Genomic DNA, 9,330 nt, shown 5'->3' with positions numbered 1-9,330 from the left:
TTAAAACAAGATAATAGTATTCTTTTTTAAAAAAATATTATTGCCTTTCATTTTTATATCATAGCCCTCTACTCTAGTGTCCCAACCTTTCATCAACTTTTCCTTGCAACAACAACAAAACAGTTAAGAAAAACTAACCAACTTGGCACTCTTAGTTGACAAAATATACAATATTCCACATTCATGGTCCTTCATTTCTCTAACAAGAGGAAGGAGGTGTATTTCATTATTCATTCTTCAGGACTAATATTGTTCTTTATAATTCATTCATGTTCAGTTGCTTTCAGTGTTGTTATGGGCTATGTTATAGTCATTGTGGGAATGAATGAATGGATGATAAAAAAAGAATTATTAATCACTTATTATGTGCAAAGCACATAGTCCTCAGTGCTGGGGTTACAAGAAGGAATGAAACCTGCTTTCAAGGAACTCAGAACTGTAGTGAAAGGATAACACATATGGAAAGTTTCAACTTTAAGTCAGATGGAAAGGTCCCAGGAGCTGTGGAATAGCAGCAGAGCAGATGGTGATGCTTATTGTTTAATGTCATTTCCACCAGTAAGATGATACTTCCTGAGGCTGAACCATTTAACACTAAAAAAAACTTTGGTATCAGGAACTTTTTTTCTGGGTCTTGAGAAGTTGTGCTTTTAACACCTTCAGGAGCAATTTCTATGCTGCATCTGCAAAGGGGATTTTTTTTTTTTTTATGATGATACCTGTGGTTCTGTACTAGAAGCATCCAAGGGCCCAGGGTCCTAGGCTGTCTTCACTGAAGTATGAAGGGAGAGAGTGATCCAGGTGATGGTGATAGTTTGATCTACCTATCAAACCACTCCTGAGATGCTTTGGTGCCTCAGCTAGACTAGCCCAGTTTTCCTGTAGATGGCAGGTGGTTGGCAGTTGATGAGGATGCTGGGACTTTTTCTGCATTTCAGAGGAATTTCCTCCCTAGATGATGACTTCTAAGATAATATGCATATACTACAGAATATATTTATATGCATATATAAATATCATACATATATTTTACTTGGTTATGCTTTCTTCACTGAATTAATATTTATTATTTCTTATAGTACATTATTTCATTACATAAATAAGCCACAATTTGTCAGGTATTCCCCATTCAAAGAGCACTTTGTTGCTACTACAAAGTATTGATATAACTATTTTTGGTATACATGGACATATTTTGATATATTTATGCCATTGACTTCCTTAGAATATACACCCAATAGTAGATTAATGTTCAGTGACTTTCCTTGAATAATTCTTATTTTCCAGAAAGTATGGCCCAATTCATTATTCCATTAGGAGTGTACTGTTGGGGCAGCTAGGTGGAGCACTGGATAGAGCACGGAAATAAAGAATACCTGAGTTCAAATCTGGTCTCAGACACTTAACACTTCCTAGCTATGTGACCCTGGGCAAGTCACTTAACCCCAATCACTTCAGGGGGAAAAAAAAAAGTGAGCTGTCGATGTTACTTTTTCTTTATTAAGAATCTACTTTTGCTTTAAATCATTGATGTCTAAATATAAAACAAATTGCTTTTGCTACAAATTAAAAAACAAACAACTCTAGTTTCCAATTCTTATAGTTACAAAATAATGTAGGCTCTGGAACAATGTGGCAAGACTACAAACAAAACTGCTAAATCAGCTAGTATTTAAATGCTTACTATGTGCCACATAAAATACAACCCCTGTTCCAGCCCTCTGCATCTCCTGCTTTCTTTTATTTTAAATCCCTGACTTCTCAGAAAGGAGGGTGAAAATACCAAAAGGAAATGGGGAGTCAAAGCAAATATTGTTAGCAGGTTTCCTCTGGGCTGAAATTGAAACAGGTATACATAAATCCATCAGCATGGGAGGTGTTACACAAGCACATAGTAATATAACACAAGCTAGTAGTGATGTAACAAACAACATGAATCAACATAGTGATATAACAAACAAAACATGTATATGAATATACATGTCCATAAGTCCTAGAAGGAGGGTATATAAATAACAATCACACATAGACCTCTTTCAGCAGCCAAGAGAGAATCCAAAACCAATCTATTGTCCATTGATTCCTGAGGATTTTGAAGTCCAACAATTTTTGATATCCACAAGTCAAACGCCATAATTGCCAGGATCTTTCAGTGGTGGGAATAGTCAGGGATGGAACCACCCAATGTTTCTTGGGTCTTCTCCTTTGTTTCAAGGGTCTGCTCCTTCTCTCTCTGATGGACAAGGTGAATACGGCTTGTTGGCACCCATCTGATTCCTTCTCCATTTGTAGAGATACAAGCAAATCCTCTCCCCCAAGCAGTTAACTTATCTGGTCCCTCCTATTCACCACTTTCTGGGTCTCTCCACATGACCTGGCGATTATCTAAAGATAGTGGAGCTGCTCTCACTGGACACTGCCCTTCCAGTGGGTTATAAAACCTGTCTGCCGGAACCAGTGCATCTTTGTCAAAAATCAAGAAGTTAGTAGTATAAAGAGCTAAATTTAGACATTCTCTAGGGTTACCTGTGGCTCCCCCTTTCTTTTATTTTTGGAGGAGCATCTTAATGTCTCTGTTTTTCCTCTCTACTATTGCCTGCCCTTGAGGATTAATAGGTGTGCTAATAGTGCGTAAAATCTTATTCTGTGCACAAAAGTATGCAAAATGTTTAGAAGTATATGCAAGTGCATTGTCTGTTTTTATTGCTTGTGGCACACCCATAATTGCACATGCTTGTATAATGAATTCAGTGACCACTCGGGCTGTCTCTTCTGCTGCTGGTATTGCAAAAGTGAATCCTGAAAAAGTGTCTACCACAACATGGAAAAAATAGACGACCAAAAGATTTATAATGGGTCACATCCATTTGCCAATTTTATTGGTTTTCAAACCATGAGGCTTCTTCCCTGGAGAGAGTGTAGGAGAGTGGAAAGGAAGGCAAGCTGTATAGGCTTTTACTATGCTCCTAGCTTCTTCTCTTGTTATTTCAAATTGTAAACATAAAGCTTGAACAGTCTTTTGATATTTAAAATGAGATTCTTGGGCTTCTTGAAACAAGTACTGGCCAACATAGTTAGAAGGCTATCTGCCTTTGTATTACCATAAAAAACAGGACCTGGAAGTCCACTATGAAAGTGGACATGCAAGATATAAATCTTACCTGGATGCTTTCTCACTTGCTCTTGAAGTTCCTTAAAGAGCTAATATATATTGGAGGCTACACATTTTATTTGGGCTGTGGCAATTCTTTGTATCACACGTACTGAATAGGCCAAATCAGATATTATATTTATGATTTCGTTCTTTATGCCTAAATCATAAATAAATTGGAGGAACATGGGATGGTTTACCTCTCAGACTTGTGGAGGAGGAAGGAGTTTGTGTCCAAGGGAGAACTAGAGACCATTATTGATCACAAAATAGAACATTTTGATTACACCAAATTAAAAAGTTTCTGCACAAACAAAACTAATGCAAACAAGATTAGAAGGGAAGTAACAAATTGGGAAACAATTTTTACAGTTAAAGGTTCTGATAAAGGCCTCATCTCCAAAATATACAGAGAATTGACTTTAATTTATAAGAAATCAAGCCATTCTCCAATTGATAAATGGTCAAAGGATATGAACAGACAATTTTCAGATGATGAAATTAAAACTATTTCCACTCATATGAAAGAGTGTTCCAAATCACTATTGATCAGAGAAATGCAAATTAAGACAACTCTGAGGTATCATTACACACCTGTCAGATTGGCTAAGATGACAGGAACAAATAACGATGAATGTTGGAGGGGCTGTGGGAAAACTGGGACACTGATGCATTGTTGGTGGAGTTGTGAAAGAATCCAACCATTCTGGAGAGCAATCTGGAATTATGCCCAAAAAGTTATCAAAATGTGCATACCCTTTGACCCAGCCATACTACTACTGGGCTTATACCCCAAGGAACTACTAGAGAAGGGAAAGGGTCCTGTATGTGCCAAAATGTTTGTGGCAGCCCTTTTCATAGTGGCTAGAAGCTGGAAGATGAATGGATGTCCATCAATTGGAGAATGGTTGGGTAAACTATGGTATATGAATGTTATGGAATATTATTGTTCTATAAGAAATGACCAACAGGAGAAATACAGAGAGGCTTGGAGAGACTTACATCAACTGATGCTGAGTGAAACGAGCAGAACCAGAAGATCATTATACACTTCAACAATGATACTGTACGAGGATGTATGCTGATGGAAGTGGATTTCTTCAACATAGAGAAGAGCTAATCCAATTCCAATTGATTAATGATGGACAGAACCAGCTACATCCAGAAAAGGAACACTGGGAAATGAATATAAACTGTTATTTTTACCTTCTGAATCCAATTCTTCCTGTGCAACAAAAAATTCGGTTCTACACACATATATTGTATCTAAATTATACTGTAATATATTTAACATATATAAGACTGCTTGCCATCTGGGGGAGGGGGTTGGGAGAGGAAGGGAAAAAATCTGAATAGAAGTAAGTGTAAGGGATAATGTTGTAAAAAATTACCCATGCATATGTACTATCAAAAAATGTTATAATTATAAAATAAAATAAAAAATTTAAAAAAAAAAAAAAAGATATTATATTTATGTCTCCAGGATAATAAGCAAGAGCTAGAATGATTGCATACAATTCATTCTGCTGAGTGGACTGAAAAGGAATTCTGATTATTCTCTTTATAGTTAAGTCATGATAGTGTACAGTGCAAATATTTATATTTGGATGCATCTGTAAAGATAGTTGGTACTTTAAGAGGAATTTTAGAAACCTTTTCTTCAGAATACATTGCCAATTATGTAATAGTTGGGTTATCTTTAATGGAGACCTGTATGTAAAATTTGGAGCTTTGGCCAATAAAATTTACCACTCTGGCATGGTTTCACAGCATACATTAATTTGTGCATTAGTATAAAAGGTGTATATTTTTTTCAGGTCTTATCCCAGATAATTTTACTGCTCGCTTAATGGCTTTTAATAATATTCTAGCCACAAGCACTGGATAAGGAGTAAGGCTTTGTTCTGGTTGTGCTGGGAGGTTCACTCACTCTATCACACTGTCTCCTTGATGAAAGACTGCTGTGGGTGCCTCTTTTGTAGCAAAAACTGATATTTCCAGGGGTTTTTAAGTAACTCTTTCAACCACATTGGATAAAATCAGTTCCAACTTCTCTCAAAGCCTCTTAAGCTTCTTTTGTAAGCTGATGTGGTGAGTTTAAAGCACTGTCTTCCCTTACAATGTCATATAATGGTTGCAATTGATAGGTAGTCCAGTCTAACACTGGATGCATCCATTGGATATCTCCTATCAATTTCTGAAAGTCATTTAAGGTGTTTAGCTTCTCTGTTCTTAAAGTTTTTGTATTGTAAGCACCTGAGGATATACTTCATATCTTAAATAGTGAAAAGGAGCATGTCTTTGATTTTTTTCTGGAGCTATGTGCAATCTGTAATTCCTTAGTGTTTCTATGGTCTTTTGTAGGCATGCTTCTAATAGTTGTTCCTCAGGTGCACATCCCAATATATCATCCATGTAATGTAATAACATTACTTTTGGAAATGCTTTTCTTACTGGAGTAAGAGCAGCAGCAACATACATTTGGCACATAGTAGGACTGTTTTTCATTCCCTGTGGCAAAACTGTCCATTCATATCTTTTATAAGGCTCAGCTAAGTTAATGCTGGGCACTGAAAAGGTAAATCTTTTCATATCCTCCTTATCGAGAATAGAAACAATCCTTAATGTCTATAATCCAAAGAGGCCATTCTCTAGGCAATTGAGTAGGAGATGGAAGTCCAGATTGAAGAGTTCCCATAGTTTCCATCTGTTCATTTACTTTTCTTAAATCATCCTCCATTTACTAGATTTCTTTCTTACAAAAGTACTGGGGAATTCCAAGGACTTAGAGAAGGTTGTAAGTGTCCTTGGTCAAGTTGCTCCTGTACTTATGTCTAAAAGGCCTGAATTTTATCTTTGGCTAAGGGCCACTGTTCTATCCACACTGGTGAATCAGTTTTCCATTGGATAGGAATAGATGAAAGTGTTGGCAGGTCTTCAACAGCAGCTCTGCCTAAAAAACCGAAATACTCAATTGTAATCCTGACTGTTGAAAGATGTCTCTTCCCTACAGATTGATGGGGATTTTTTCTACAATAAAAGGAGTAAAAATTCCTGTTTTGCCTTCAAATGTCCCATCTCAAAGGGGTAGCACTAACTTCAGCTGCTATTGATCCTCTTACACCAAATATATAGGTGTCTGCCTTAATCTTTGGCCAGTGACTGGGCCAGTGGGCACCTCTAATGACTGTACAATCTGCACCTGTGTCTACCAATCCTTCTAATGGTATGCCAATTATATAGTGAGCATAGGTCAGTCAGCTGTCACAGCTGCTGTCTAGAATATTCTTGGATTTTGTTGCTTGGAGTAAGTATCTGGAACTATCACCAAATTGCTTATTAGGAGTGTGTATCAGTAAACCTGATGCTACTACTTCTCCTGGTTGATCAGTCACACATTGTCTACCTGTATTAGTGACTGGGATATTATCTATACATTCCCCAGTTTCCCACATCAGTGTATGGATGGATACTGTTTTGTAAGTACTCTCAGGAAGTGAAATGGTCAAGCCTACTGTGCCTGGAGGCAAGGGATCCATAGGCCGGACAGAGACAGATTCCATCTCTCCAGGGGATATCTCAGTAGTCCCAGCTGCATACAATTCTCCCCAATTGTAATCCCTTTCCCCCATCAGGTTGCTTCTAGGCTGATTGATTATGTAATCTCTTTCTCCCATCAGATGGCTTCCTGGATGATTGGTCATGTCTGGGTACTGAACTTCTAAAAGCTCTCTGGGTGTAGCATCAGTTGCCATCATGCCCCAAGTGTTTTTTTCCTGGGGCTCTGGAGTTGGGCCTTATATTCTGTTTCCCTGAATCAGTCTACATTCTGATGCCCAATGGAAGTCTCTGTTGCATTTTGGACATGGGAGTTTAGGTCTTGTTCTCCCACCTTGTTTTCTCATTCTGTCTTTATGCCAACCTTGAGCTTTCAGATGCCCTACTTTATCACATTGAAATCATTGATGAGTCTCTCTGGAAGTCCCTTGCCAAAAGAGACCCTGCCTTCCCATGTTCGGCTATTGGGAAGTCTGCATCATAGCCTGGGTATAAAAGGTATTTGTGCCCACTGTGGCACAGCATCTTATGATCTCCTCTAAAGGAGTATCTTTGTGTAGTCCTAGTATAATTCTTCTACAAACCTCATTATAATTTTCTTTAGCAAGTTGTCTTATCATAATTTCTGTTGCTACATTTTCACCAATAATTTGTATGACAGCTGTCTGCAGATGTCCCACAAAATCAGGAAAGGGTTCATCTGGACCTTGCTCTATTTTCATAAATGCTTCCACTCTATCTTGTCTTCCTGGGAGGGTGCTTCATGCTTTGATAGTAGTAGAAGCAATTTGCTCACATACTGCTATTGGGTAATTAATCTGTGCTAAAGTGTCTGTATAATGACCTATACCAGGTAGTTGATCAAAAGTGAGTGGTATATTAACTCCAGGTTGCCTATTTCTTTGAGCTTGTATTCTGCAGAGTTCACTATACTCAGAAAGCCACAACAAGTTTTGTCCAGGTTTTAAACATGCCCTTGCTGTAATTTCCAATTGTTAGGGGTTAAAACCTCAAAAGCCAAATTCTCTAATAACATCTTAACATAAAAGATGTAAACCCATAAAGAGTGCAAGCTTTTTTCAGATCTTTGATAACATTGATAGATTAAAAGGAATGTATTTTCTTTTTTCTTGGCCTGAAGAGTTAAGCTCTTCAATCACAAGGTACATTTTCTATTCTCAAATCAGATGTATCCTGCCCTTCCTCATTAGCTTTAATTAATGCCTTTTGTAATTGTGTCATGGGGATGGACAAAGCTGCTGCACGGGTGATGCTGGGGGTGTCATTATCCCTCCTCCTCCTCCTCCCTCCACCCAAGAGTTGAAATTAAAGAAGGATGGTCAAGAGATAGGGAATGCCCTAAGGGCACCTGCTTGGGTGTAACTGAGCTGTGAAAGTGAGAACCATCACACTCTGTAAGCTTATCAGCATGGTACTTAAGATCCAACTCTCCATGCCTTTCAGCTGCTTTGTCAGTATCATTCCCCTCCTCTTTTTCCTCATACTTCCTTGCCTTAGAACTTTTCCTTTTATTAGAACTTGTGGGATTCTTTAAAGCCAGTTGTATTATATTGTACATAAGGAATGTTTCTTCGGGAATTGAATCAGGACTCATGGCTTCATAATATTCAATTGATTGATCTTCTACTAGTTCCCACATATCTGGCTCTAGCCAAGGAGACTGCATTGTAATATATTTAAGAGCCTAGTGATCTGCCTCTGAGTTACCAACAAACCTTGCTTCTTTATTAACCTAACTATGCATTCTACATACTTCCCTTGGGATGGGGAAGGCTCTTTTCTTAGTATTTGCCCCATTTCAGCTAAAAAACTCAAGTGACTAGTTTAGCCCTTACCAAAGTTTCCTGTGGCTGAGAGAGCCTTCTGTGTCTGAGACTCCCTTAAATACTTCAATAGGATTACATAACGGCAACACACTGAGCATGAACAACCATTACATCACCATAGAGAACCATTATCTCACATCAAGTAGATGCTTAACTATAAAGACTATGCTGACCTAGATGCAAGTACAATTTTTCAGAGTTCCAGCCCTCTACAATAGGGAGCCACCAGCATTTATTATAGGGGTGTGATGGTAAATGTTTAACAACTGGTTCTCTGGAAAAAAAAATGCATGAAAATACTTGTAAGTTTAATTTGCTTTAATATTTTCTCCATCACTTTAAGTAAGTCTAAACAATCAACAAAACAGTAAACCAAGATGTTATTTGAGTTGCCTAAGCAATTCCAGAAAATTCTTGTGTAAACTGATTGGAAGATCATTTTAACTGTTAAGTGGAGGATGTATTGGAGTGGGAAAAAACTTGAGGCAGGGAGATCTACCCAAAGACTACTGCAATAGTCCAGTCTTGACTTGTTGAGAGCCTTCACCTAAGAGTGTTTTTATCTGGTGTTAAAATTGCAAGATTAACCAAGACTTCAAATTTAGGTGTGTATTTTGGAAAATGTTGAGATTGGCTATGGGAAAGAAGAGAGCAGCTTATGTGGAGGGGAATAGTGAATATAGCTAGGGAGATGCCATCTTCCTGAGTTCAAACCTGACTTCTGACACTTATTACTTAGTGTGATCCTGGGCAAGTCCCTTGACCCTGTTTGCA

Source organism: Sminthopsis crassicaudata, chromosome 1, assembly GCF_048593235.1.
Source record: "Sminthopsis crassicaudata isolate SCR6 chromosome 1, ASM4859323v1, whole genome shotgun sequence".
Lineage (NCBI taxonomy): Eukaryota > Metazoa > Chordata > Mammalia > Dasyuromorphia > Dasyuridae > Sminthopsis > Sminthopsis crassicaudata.
Note: the sequence above shows the minus strand (reverse complement) of the source record.